This window comes from Schistocerca piceifrons, chromosome X, assembly GCF_021461385.2.
Source record: "Schistocerca piceifrons isolate TAMUIC-IGC-003096 chromosome X, iqSchPice1.1, whole genome shotgun sequence".
NCBI lineage: Eukaryota > Metazoa > Arthropoda > Insecta > Orthoptera > Acrididae > Schistocerca > Schistocerca piceifrons.
Window position 1 is genome coordinate 279,186,676 of NC_060149.1, and position 12,797 is coordinate 279,199,472.

Below are 12,797 nucleotides of genomic sequence, written 5' to 3' on the forward strand. Positions count from 1 at the left end.
TTGGCTTACTATGTTTTTTGGCTCCAACCCAGGATTTGTTTTTGAAATTACTTAAACGTTTCAACAGTTAACTGAAACATTAAACTTAATTTATTCAGTTGTATTTTTCACTAGCCATGACTTTTGTAATTCACTATATTTGTTTTACGTACAGTACATCACAAAATTCATAACATGATATTTCTGAAATAATTTTAACATTTGTCAGATATGTAACAGTAGATACAGAAAGTCTACCGCTTTCTACAGACCAAATGCTCCCTATAATTGAAAAATCACTCTCAACTCTTATTCCCATCTTTGACTTTAAAAGAAATCTCTTACGTTTGGTGAAGGAGTAGCTGTTTTTATGTTAACCTTAATGTCACACTTTCCTTTATGCGCAACAGAAAATTCTGTAGTACGTAGTGTGCAATAAACACGTCCATTTTAACTGATTTTACACAGTTCAAAAAATTTGTATTTCTGTTGCAGGTTTACGTTAAACACACGCTCTCTGTCGCCCTTTGCTAAGCGACGAGGAAAAAAAACAATAGATATAAGTTGATCAAATACGTGTAGACGAATTAATTCACACACGAAAACAACATAAACAGATTGCCTTTGTTGTATTTCCAAAAGACTACGTGGCAGTTGTGGTGGAACCGGTAACCACGCCTCCCCATTGACGTCACCGCTTGCTCCAAGGTCGCCTGAGAGACGCACGACCGTAAGAGAATGTTTAAAAACGCGATGTCGAACAACTAGGTCTAAAATTTAAAAAAAAAATCGCCAAATACTCAAATCGCAGATATTTTTGCTATCTCTGACATTACCGCGGACAGCACTAAAAACCAGGAGTGTCCGAGCTAATCCTGGACCTGTGGTAGGCCTAAGCTTTAGTTAAGTGTATACATTGCACTGTAGTCTGAAAGAGTTATTTACTTTGGATTTTGTGTTAAATGGTTACGAAATGGGCGTTCCACTTCAGTTGTTTGACAAGCGTTAATCAGTCTTACGAGCTTCACTTTGTTGCTGAGAGTGTGATTAAGACCTGTTCCATGTAAATGTGTGATGTTGCGGTTAGAAGCATATTAAACTGCTCTCGAACTCCTCTTTATCTGTTTCTGACTACTGAGACAAGTTAATATTCCTCGCCTACTTCGCTTTGATGGTAATAGACGAATAGAGCTATTTTGTGGGAAATATGCCGTTATGCAATCGTGTTACGATAAACAGATTCCCGGATGAGTACAACATGAATCAACATTACTTTATTCTTGAATTAATTATTCGCTCGAAAGAAGAACACAGAATACACCAGACTCGTCAACATGTAAAGGAACCTACCATCACACAGCGACACGGCCTGAATTTCACTTTTGTGCAAGTATTAACGCAAAACTTAAGCGTTTCTACAAGTGCGAACGTAAAGCTGATAATATCGAATAAAGCATAATGCATTGGATACGGGACTGCCCCGACCGCGCATCCCGTCTCTGCGCATGCGCGTGGAGGGGAGCACCTATCTGAATGGTGGGGAGGAGGGGAGGCTTCTCTGGGGAGAGCAGAAAGAGCCGGGCCGGCCGTTGTCATTCAGTGACGAGTCGCCGAGTCAACGGCCGGGAGGGGAGGTAGTTTTCAGCGGCTTTTTTAAAAAATGTATTTTTGTCACATTCCTTCAGCTAAATTTTCAATTTAACGTATGTGCGAGTGTGGTGGGAAGCTTTATGTGGATTTGAAAGGTTTCAGTTTGTAGTATACTGAAATTTATACGGTAGTTTACATCTAACAAAAATTGAGAAAGCCTCTAACCAGAAAAAATCTTAACCATGCCGTCTCTCTATTGGAAATGAACAGATAAAACGGCCGAAGCGAGGCCCGCACATATGCGTACAAGTAGTGAAATGTGTTTGTGTGCGTGTGATTAATAAAATGGCAAAAATTGTGAAGTAACGAATTTGTGCTCAAAAGTGACGACGCCGACTTTTCGTATTAATTGTGGGATTAGACAGTTCAACGACAACCTTTACGGCGTGAATTAGTGAGAGGTGCATGCTGGATGTTTTAGTTCTGCAGCTTTAGACATAGACATTTTTTGCTGGACTGCCGTTCGTCTCAAGGTAAGTTGACCGCATATTGTTTATCATCACGATGTTTTAGTTTACATCCTGTAGTGCTGTTTACTGATGGTGTGAGGTGAAACTTGCGAAGTTTTCCTTCTCTGGGGATAGCCAAGGAACTCTGGTTCCAAGCCAAGGCTTCCCCCACCCCTTTGTCAGAGTGTGTGCGTGTATGTCTGTGTGTGTATCATTGAGAATGCGTTACCCATCTTCCGGCGTCTTTCTACATCCCCATGCATACACCTAGGAAATTCTGGCGATATTACAGTTAATGGACGACCAGTAGTTCCTAGGGTAATTGCTGCTTGACATCACACTCCACGTTTGTAATATGATACTTCACAGTCGCGTTCCACTATTGCATTAAATCCACTCTTATAGTAATAGAATACTATACCGTTCAAAAGAGAACGAACAGTGTCCGTGACGATATTATTTCTAGTTCAAGCCACGTATTTATTAACCCAAGTGGACTGTGGTTTGAACTGGATTGATTAGAATTGCTTTAAAATACTGATCACCATTTTAGCATGAAACATTAGCTGCGCAAACGTATATACCGGAAAGCAAGTGTATATTCTGCAGTTCTTACGCATCTAAAATTTATGGCGTTTTTGAACTACGAAATTATCGTTTTCTTTTTCTTTTTTTTAATTTCTCTGTTCAGTGAATGCTGTGCATGACTTTCGAAGACCTGGGACTATATTTTTTTCCTATAGTTGCAGAAAATAGTTTAGCCACGTGGATTATTTATATGATACAGAATATTTATGAAGAGGCTTGTCACAGATGAACAGCAGCGGACCGTTAGGGGGGTGTTTTTTGTTGTGTGTGGTTTTTAAATATATTTTATGGCAGTTCCTTGTGTTATCTTATGCGCAATTAAGAAATAATTCCAGGGGCTCTGAAAACGTTATAGTGTTTACTTTTAGTTGTTTATTTTTGCGTAAGTTCGTGTACCCTGCATATCACATACCGAGAAATACAGACAGTACAGCAAAGTTATAGAAAAGTGGGGAGATAAGAATTCTATTATTACATTCCCTGCAACTTAAATGCGATTACATTTACTTACAGTATTGTAAAAGGCATAAGTGTAAAGCACGTTATATACTTGTCAGTGCTGGTATCATGTTCTACCGAATAACAGCCAATTAGTTGGAAAAACAACCGTAGTTCGGTCGTGGCGTTATTCTAGGCTCACTGAGGTTACAGGCTTCACTACTTTCATAGCTGCGTGTTTCAAGAAAGCTCTTACAACACTTCTACTCACTTGCTCAATGTTCTATTGTTGCAAAAATCAAAAACTTTGCTTTCAAAGCTTTGGGTGATTTTTTTTTTTTCCAAAAGCATTAAATTTCCTTAACGTGTCTTTTGAAACATTTCTGTGTGTACATGTGTAAACACGAATTTATTGGTATTTTTTATCAGTGACTCGAGGACTATGTAAATTTAACTGTTATTGGATTTCATAGAACGGACTGTATTGTATCCTACATTATGACTGAGGAATCCTAAGGAGGACGAATACAGATGAATGAGAGTATATTTGTTCATCGTTTTCTGTAACCGACAAACACTTACATCCTTTTAGGAATCTGTGCCTTATAAACAACAGTATCGAGGTGTTTAAATTGTCAAAATTTTCTTTTGTAGCGCAGTTAGTTATTACTTCCAGTAGCCAGCTGAGTTCTCCCTGTTGAATTGCGGCTGTTATTTTGTTCGGGGCGAGGGGGTGGTGTAACTTTCCTGATATGGTTGCCTTTTCAATCTCTTCGTATAGAACTTCAAGGACATAAAAGTTCTCGAATTGTGTTGCTTCATTCGATGGAATTTTGCGGTTTCTTTACAAATTTTTGTTGTTTTTATAGCGCTAGCGTCTCTACCCACAACAAAGACGGTTTTTAGAAGCCCTAAAAACTTCTCGAAACCTTAGGTGCATTTTAAAGCCTAATCCGCTGTTATTATTAATTTTTTAATTCCTGTCTAAATCTTTAGGCAAAATTTTTCCATTTCTGCAAGATCCCGGCTGAGTTTTTGCGATTGTATATCGCCCAGTGCGTCGTGATTTCTTAGAAGTTAAAGCCGATTATATAGATATAACGAAGACGTACAATAAGAGGAGGAAAAAGTACCCTTATTGTGTCGCGTGTCTCCTCCATTCCTGTCAAAAGATTTTATTCACGTGGTTAACATGTGCGTGTCATCTGCCTTCATCATTATTCTCAAAATACTGGGAAGCTCGTAAGCCTAGTTACGTTTCGCTGTAGCCACACATCGGATTATAAATATAATTGATGTCAACAAACATAAGCGAACATCGAGAATGGCAGAGAGGTTTCCAACTGAAGGCATATAAGTATTTCTAGTTCTGCGTTTTTTATTACATTTGATGAGATTTTTTTGTCTGCATTTACATTTTATGCGACACAGAAAATGAAATATTTTGGATCAGCGTCGGTAATTGTATTAAATTAGACTGTAGTGGCCTCTTCCCTCAGTGACAGTATTTATTGTTCTGATTATTAATAACGTAAAGATGTGTAATCAGCCGTGCCTGTTTGGTAAAATCTTTGATCGTTTGGATTTTTTCACCAGTTACAGAGTCATATTTCCTATAACTGCCTTACTACACTCATGATTATTTAAATATATAATAGTTTTTCCTCCTGAGAATCATTATTTATCAGTCACAACAGTTCATCAGGCTGAAATAGTTCATAAACTAAGAAATACAAATCAAGCAAGCATAACGAAGTTTCAACCACGTTTTAGGGTTTTTCTGTTAAATATAGAAGCTGCCATCGCAAACATATGCATGTCGACCACGTAGAATGCTTAACACATTCAAATCATCCCTACGTAACAATGTCAGAATTACTTCAGTAAATTGTAAGTTGCCATTACATTGTCTGTTAGCGTCAGCTTGTTTTCATTATTAGTTTCAACGAAAGATTCGAACATTCGGCATGGGAAATTTTAATAGCGTTATACATATACATGTGCTTTTAAATTACAACGTATGTTATCCCTGTAACTCAGTGTACCAGATCACTTGTAATAAAATTTGTCTTCCTTAGACTGTCTTCGAAATATTGATAACAGTAAAATACGAGCTCGAAGTTACTTACTGTAACGTCATGATTGGTTGTTTGGGCTCTTCTGTTGGCAACGCTGAAGTCTCATGCATTTACTGGGAGTGCGTGATCTTCTGCGCACATTGATCGACAAGAGTTTGTAAGTAAAAATTTTGCATCCTCAAAGTAAAACAAATTGAAAGATCATACTACAGTCTATAGTCCCGTGCAGTTTGAGGGGTCAGAATAAAACCGTATACATTTCACATTCGATCGCGTACAACAATTATATTATGATTATATACTTCATTAATTCCATTGGGAAAAATGTAGTAGATGATGTTTGTATCTTCCTTCTTGCGCCTCAGAACTATGTATGGGAAACACAGTCTTACTGTGTACTAAACTGGTGTGTACATTTTGGTTTTGTGACTGATGCAACGTTAAGTTCCTGTATTTTTCCTGAGTCTAGGTAGTATAACTTACTCGCATGAGGCATCCAAGTAAACGACGTTATTGCAAATTACCTGCATAAAATGCTATTTCAGTAAATAACAAATTTAACCCTAAAATACTACCGGTAGTCGATTCGGCTAACACATTCCCCTTCAATAACCCCCTATTGTTGTGGAGGGGAGGGTTTATAATTCTACCGTTGCGCCGCTTTTTAACAATTTTCCTGGCCAAACCTAGGTGTGTTAGTCGAATCAATGAAGGTATAGGTATGGAAGGAATCAAAATTGGTATAATATTCTAGGATTAATGGTAACGGTTGTACTGCTCGTGCTGTGACACAATCTGACGCTTTATAGTCTTGTGGTATTTCCATTGCTTGTATAAGTATTTTGATAATAATCTTCAGATAGCAGGATAGTGATTACTGAAACTTAAATATTACATTCCGTCGTGTTTTACTTGCAGGTACTGCGGCATCAAGTAATCTATGAAAGACATCGATAATTTTCAAGGTTATTTGAGTTTTTCGTATGAAGGGGATTTTAGAATGGTTCTTCCCTGACTTTCGCCTAACGGCTATTCACTGTTATCTGATAACAGGTAGCAAGATTGTCTTGTGTGTCAAACGTATAACAGAAATGTGAACTCGCATATAACCTGTCGTTACTGAAGAACTGGTTCACACGACGGAATTAGTTCTTAGTTCCTTGTTAGCCATGCGTGCGAACTTGTACTCCGTTGCCGGTGGCACATTATGGCTGCTTTCATCTTAATACATCTGAAGGTACCACCACAGAGTAGTCAGAGGTATACATTTATAAATGTTTCGTTTCAAACCGTCTGGAATAATATATATGCAACGCATTTACTCGTGACTGCGCTGGCAACGTACGCGAAACATTAAGTCAGTGCAGTGTTTTCTGTGAGTCCAGATACACATTGCACGGATGATAATACGCCGGTACAGCTCATGTCAAGGTGCGATAGAGAGAACTTGAAAGGCGATCTTCGGAAGAAACAAACCATTTTTTCGCTAAACCTAGTTGGATATCAGAAAAAATACAGGGAGCGAAAGGCTATTTACAATTTGTACAGAAACCAGATGGCAGTTATAAGAGTCGAGGGGCATGAAAGGGAAGCAGTGGTTGGGAAAGGAGTGAGACAGGGTTGTAGCCTCTCCCCGATGTTATTCAATCTGTATATTGAGCAAGCAGTAAAGGAAAAAAAAAAAAATCGGAGTAGGTATTAAAATTCATGGAGAAGAAGTAAAAACTTTGAGGTTCGCCGATGACATTGTAATTCTGTCAGAGACAGCAAAGGACTTGGAAGAGCAGTTGAACGGAATGGACAGTGTCTTGAAAGGAGGATATAAGATGAACATCAATAAAAGCAAAACGAGGATAATGGAATGTAGTCAAATTAAATCGGGTGATGCTGAGGGGATTAGATTAGGTAATGAGACACTTAAAGTAGTAAAGGAGTTTTGCTATTTAGGGAGTAAAATAACTGATGATGGTCGATGTAGAGAGGATATAAAATGTAGACTGGCAATGGCAAGGAAATCGTTTCTGAAGAAGAGAAATTTGTTAACATCGAGTATAGATTTAAGTGTCAGGAAGTCGTTTCTGAAAGTATTTGTATGGAGTGTAGCCATGTATGGAAGTGAAACATGGACAATAACTAGTTTGGACAAGAAGAGAATAGAAGCTTTCGAAATGTGGTGCTACAGAAGAATGCTGAAGATTAGATGGGTAGATCATGTAACTAATGAGGAAGTATTGAATAGGATCGGGGAGAAGAGAAGTTTGTGGCACAACTTGACTAGAAGAAGGGATCGGTTGGTAGGACATGTTCTGAGGCATCAAGGGATCACCAATTTAGCATTGGAGGGCAGCGTGGAGGGTAAAAATCGTAGAGGGAGACCAAGAGACGAATACACTAAGCAGATTCAGTAGGATGTAGGTTGCAGTAGGTACTGGGAGATAAAGAAGCTTGCACAGGATAGAGTAGCATGGAGAGCTGCATCAAACCAGTCTCAGGACTGAAGACCACAACAACAACAACAGTTGGATATATAATTGCGTAGGCTTCCGCGGGGAGTCAATTGACATAAAAGTTTTCTAAATACGACAGTCAGATACATTTATCGAACCTGTTTTCGACTGGGATTGTGCTACAGTTCTCTGCCATATTCTACATCTTAAGTAGGGATACTAAGAATAAGATTAGAGCGCATACAGAGGCATATAGATTGTTACTTTTCCCTCACTCAATATGCGGACTGAATAGGACATAAATTCTTTAATATTACTGCGAAATACCCTTCACCGTGGACTGTTAACTCTTAAACAATTACAGTATCTTGCAGATTTGTTCACAGCGAAAACCGTATTACAGCACTGCACAATACGCTTTTCTTTCGACTTTACGAAACCTCAATAGTTCAAGTTTATATAACTTTACGATAAGAGTGGAGCATCGTTCCTACCCATTATGCAAAGGTAAATGTCATCGCGTTTGGTAATACAATCGAGACTTCAGCAGTGGGCCAACATTCAGACTAGTCGCTGCTGTTCGTTTTCACGGTGAAAAAAAAAAAGGGCTCAAATGGCCCTGAGCACTATGGGACTCAACAGCTGAGGTCATCAGTCCCCGAGAACTTAGAACTATTTAAGCCAAACTAACCTAAGGACATCACACACATCCATGCCCGAGGCAGTATTCGAACCTGCGATCGTAGCAGTCGCGCGGTTCCGGACTGAAGCGCCTAGAACCGCTCGGCCACCACGGCCGGCTTTCACGGTGAAGCCAGTGGGGATAACTAGTCGGAAAAGCTCGCTCCTAGTATCAGCTAATTAATCAGAAAGATTCCAACACTAATAATTAATTGCGAGGTGCAGGGAGAGTTAAAGATAAAAGATTGTTGATCTACAACGTAAGAAAATATAATGCACTGCATGTAAAAAAAAAAAAAAAAGCGAAAATGTATTGTTTCATTGTACTGTCACACAGCCGTTTTTGGGGTCAGTGTCCACACACACACACACACACACACACACACACACACACACACACACACACACACACACACACATCCTTGTGTTTCTGCCAGAAGCATACAATGTAGGGATGCCTATTGAGAAATAGAGAGACAGGAAAATGAACAAATGGATAAGGGAATAGGTTGGAGTGGAATACTGTCATTAAACTGAGGTAAAAAAGAGGTGTAGCCAGGCGAATGCATAGTAGACAGATCAGGGGAATTCACTGCTAGATTCCAAGTGTTAAGAAAAGAAAAAGGCCATGGCCAAACGGAATCTTGGTAGTTACTAGAAATTTCTCTGCCTCGTGATGACTGGATGTTGTGTGTTGTCCTTAGGTTGGTTAGGTTTGGGTAGTTCTAAGTTCTAGGGGAATGATGACCATAGATGTTAAGTCTCATAGTGCTCAGAGCCATTTGAACCATTTAGTTACTAGAAAACAGATAACAGCAGCATGTATGCGTATGACAGCACCGTAAGTAATGGAAAAATGTCGGGGAGGACTATGTCCAGCAGTTAATATTAATCGACCGATGGTCTATCAGAAGTTTTTAAGGTGAAAAAACCATATAAATCTAGTATTGGGGAAACAGACTGAGGAGGATAAGTAAGGGAGATGCATGGAGAATACTTCAGAACTCTTATATGACCCTTTCTTAAGTGCTGTTAGTTAGCCTAGGGCCTTTACCTAGGTAGAATATTGCAGGAGATGGAAAGATTCGAAGAGGGGTTTTGCGATTCGTCACGAGTATGCCCAGTCAGCGCGAGAGTGTTGCAAAAACGTTCAACAAGCAGGACAAATTTCACGGTAAATCTTCGCCTTACAATTCGCACTAAGGTATTTTAAAGTATTGGAGCAGAATCTCGTCCTTACTGTGCACGTAGCGCTTCAGAGGCAGTACATTTTTTTATGTAGTCACTCTCCTTTGAAGTTTCAACCTGTATGAAAAAATTTCTAGTAACGTAAGACCGGAAGGTAGCACTGTGAAGGCAGAACTTCAGATTTATTTTAGAAGTATGTTTTATCAGATTACATTGCTGCCCATAAAGTGGTGTAAGTATTTTGAAAACATTTGTGCTTCGAAATTAACGTAAGATACAGTACACAGGCGCTAGTTGGGCGGACGGCGTAACACGCAGGGGCCAGCTACCCGTCGTTTCGGCTTCGCCTCATTGCTTCGCTCAGTGCCCTGATTCTAGAACTGTTTTTTATTTAGTCAACACGACAAGCTGAAGTCACTTGCGAACCTCTGTTGAAAAATTGTAACAACAGTTAGTTCAAAACACCACATATACGACGGACATACGGATAATGGCACGATAATGACAACTGAGATTTTGAACACGGGGCCCTTTGGTAACACATAAGCTTTTCTTGGTTTAATGCCTAAACTATTGTTGGATGGCGCTGCAAATTTAAAACTTCGTGAATCGTCAGTGCCATAGCATCCTGAGAATGTAGCGAATATTTGTGCCTGTATGATGCGGATGCAAACTGTGGATTAAGCTGAAGATTTCTTTGAGTACAACGATGAAAATGACGGGCTGTTAGCCAGTGTGCAAAGGCAAAGGTTCCTAGATATGAGAACCAAGTAAACAACGGCCGCGGTTGTTGACAGTGTTCATGAAAAAAGACGAATATTGATCATCATTGTGACACCCACAGCAAAAAGAACTAACGGGGGAGCTTCACGATCCGTCATGCGCTCGTTTAGTCAGCGCAAAAGCACACCAGAAGTAAGACGGGGCAAGAAAGATGATTTGCATTATTCATAAAAATTTTCGAAGTGGAGGTCTGAAAAGGAGTCCAGATATTTATTGCCAGCTTTAACATCCTTCACAGCTGATGACTGTTACTGTTGTGTAAGGGTAACTCTGTTGTCCTGATGCGGACACACCCTTGAATGGTCTAGGAAAAGAGTGAGAATGGGAAATATTACTGGTAACCTGCAGTAGACTTCATTGAAACCCCTGCAGTTTTCCTTCAAGCTTTTTCTCAAGCGCTTTATTCAGTTGGTGATTGCCATCGATGGGTTGTTATGAGAAATTATGTGATTACAGAGAACACGTGTGTGGAAATTGTGATAAAAAATTGGTAAAATATTTTGGCGAAGTGTGCTGAAGGGACGTAATGAGAAATGTTTGTAATTATAATTCCTGAATTTCATAATTCGGACGGACACCGCGTGTCTGTTGTGGATAGACCACTGCGGTAATAGTCCATTAGTGGAGAAGAAACGAAACAAAAGTGTAAGTTTGGCGCTAGGAAATGTAGCTTGACTTGAGATCGCCACGACGATCAAGTACACACTCATTCGTTTACTCTTACTGTCACCCTTACGGATGTACGTACAGTGATGGTTTTTTTTTTTTTTTTAAAGAAGTGTACTCGATACTGTCTTCAGCCATTTGAAATTGGAGGTCCATGTCCGATACCTGTTTGTCGTGTTTGAGAAGAAATGGTAAATGTTGCAGAAGACGGCAGTCACAACTGTTTCGAGGTAAAAAATTGACATTGTCCTCTGTCTAATTTTAGCTACCTGTTGGAATGCTATGCACAGATCAGATCTCATCAAAAATACTCAAGAATGCACAAACAGCGTATTAAAATATTATTGAACTCAAAAGGCGCGTATAATTGACAACAGTTTCAGCTCAATTTACAGACATTCGACCAACAAGTTCAGTAAACTTTTCAGCGTTCTTCACAACATTGCGTGTTATCCATCCGAGGTCGTCTTGGTGTGTTGTTGTGGAATAGCACTATTTATAATGCGAACGATCAATCCGTTCTTCTGGCTACATTTTTAGTTTCGGATCTGCTTTTCTGCTAACTTTACAGACATGTTTCTTATAGAGTAAGGCCCGGCAAATCCTGATGGGCAATGAATGTGACCGATGCGGCCCTAGGACTGTTAGATTCACATGCGCTGCCTGACATAATTTGTTCAGGATCTAAATCGTGGGTCAGTTTTACTGAAAGACTTCGCATTGAGCCTTGCGTTGTGGTGCGATAAGGAAACAGGCCAAACTGGCAACTGCTGATCACACCACACTGCGAAGTTGAAAATTTGTGTTCAGATTTTTAATTTTTTTTCCAGTTTTTGTCCCGCAGGTGATGTGAATTACGGGTGTTGTAGATGGTGTTGCATGTGAATCCAACTTCATCAGTGAATATTAGGAACATAATTGATTGAAGATTGGCACTTATTCATCGACCAATATTTAATCATGGAGCTACATCCCTCAATAAAAATATTGCATTTCTTGTTTAGCAAGGCTGAAAGCTAAATTGCCGGCCGGAGTGGCCGAGCGGTTCTAGGCGCTTCAGTCTGGAACCGCACGACCGCTACGGTCGCAGGTTCGAATCCTGCCTCGGGCATGGATGTGTGTGATGTACTTAGGTTAGTTAGGTTTAAGTAGTTCTAAGTCTGGGGGACTGATGACCTCAGATGCTAAGTCCCATAGTGCTCAGCTATTTTGAAAGCTAAATGTTACTGCTGTGCTTAATGCGGGACTAATTTCTACAGGCTGAACAATGGCTTGTAAGTAATCAAAATTTTGTTCAGTGACAGGTTCTGGATACATAAGGGCCAGTCTCACGAAGTTAGCTGTATACACTTGAGTGCGGTATTCCGTGGTCAGGAACTTTTATACTAAATTCTTCCTAAACGTTAAGAGCATAGACAGCTTGCGTAAAGTTAAACGCAATTTAGTCAAATACTCCCGTTTCCAGATGTAGTCAGATTGTAACTGCATTATAGTTTGACTCTCAAGACCGCCAGTTTTTCTCGTCCGGTTGAGATATACGCTCACACACAGGAAGTGGCTAATTTCCATCCACGCACGCATCATTACGTGGATTTACTAATTCGAAAGTATCCATACAAGTGGTCCAGTAACGTACGTTACTCCTTTTGAGAGGTAGTTTGAGTTGTGTTGTTGTGGTCTTCACTCCGAAGACTGGCTTGATGTAGCTCTCCAAGATAATCTATTCTGTCCAAGGCTTTTCATCCTTGCATGGCTACTGCAACCTACATCTGGTTACTACTTTCAACCTTTGGTCGCCCTCTAAAATTCCCCGCCCCCCCCCTCCTCCCACACTTCCCTCCATTAACAAA

At 39.8% G+C, this 12,797-nt stretch overlaps 1 protein-coding gene across 2 annotated transcripts in view; it reads left to right on the forward strand.

The window, feature by feature from the left end:
• Positions 1–1,593: 1,593 nt before the first annotated feature.
• Positions 1,594–12,797, forward strand: part of LOC124721168 (plexin-A4) — a 996,057-nt gene continuing 984,853 nt past the window's right edge. For both annotated transcript variants that reach the window (XM_047246003.1, XM_047246004.1), the window contains exon 1: positions 1,594–2,102. The gene's annotated coding sequence lies outside the window, so the exon portion shown is untranslated. The remainder of the gene's footprint in view (positions 2,103–12,797) is intronic.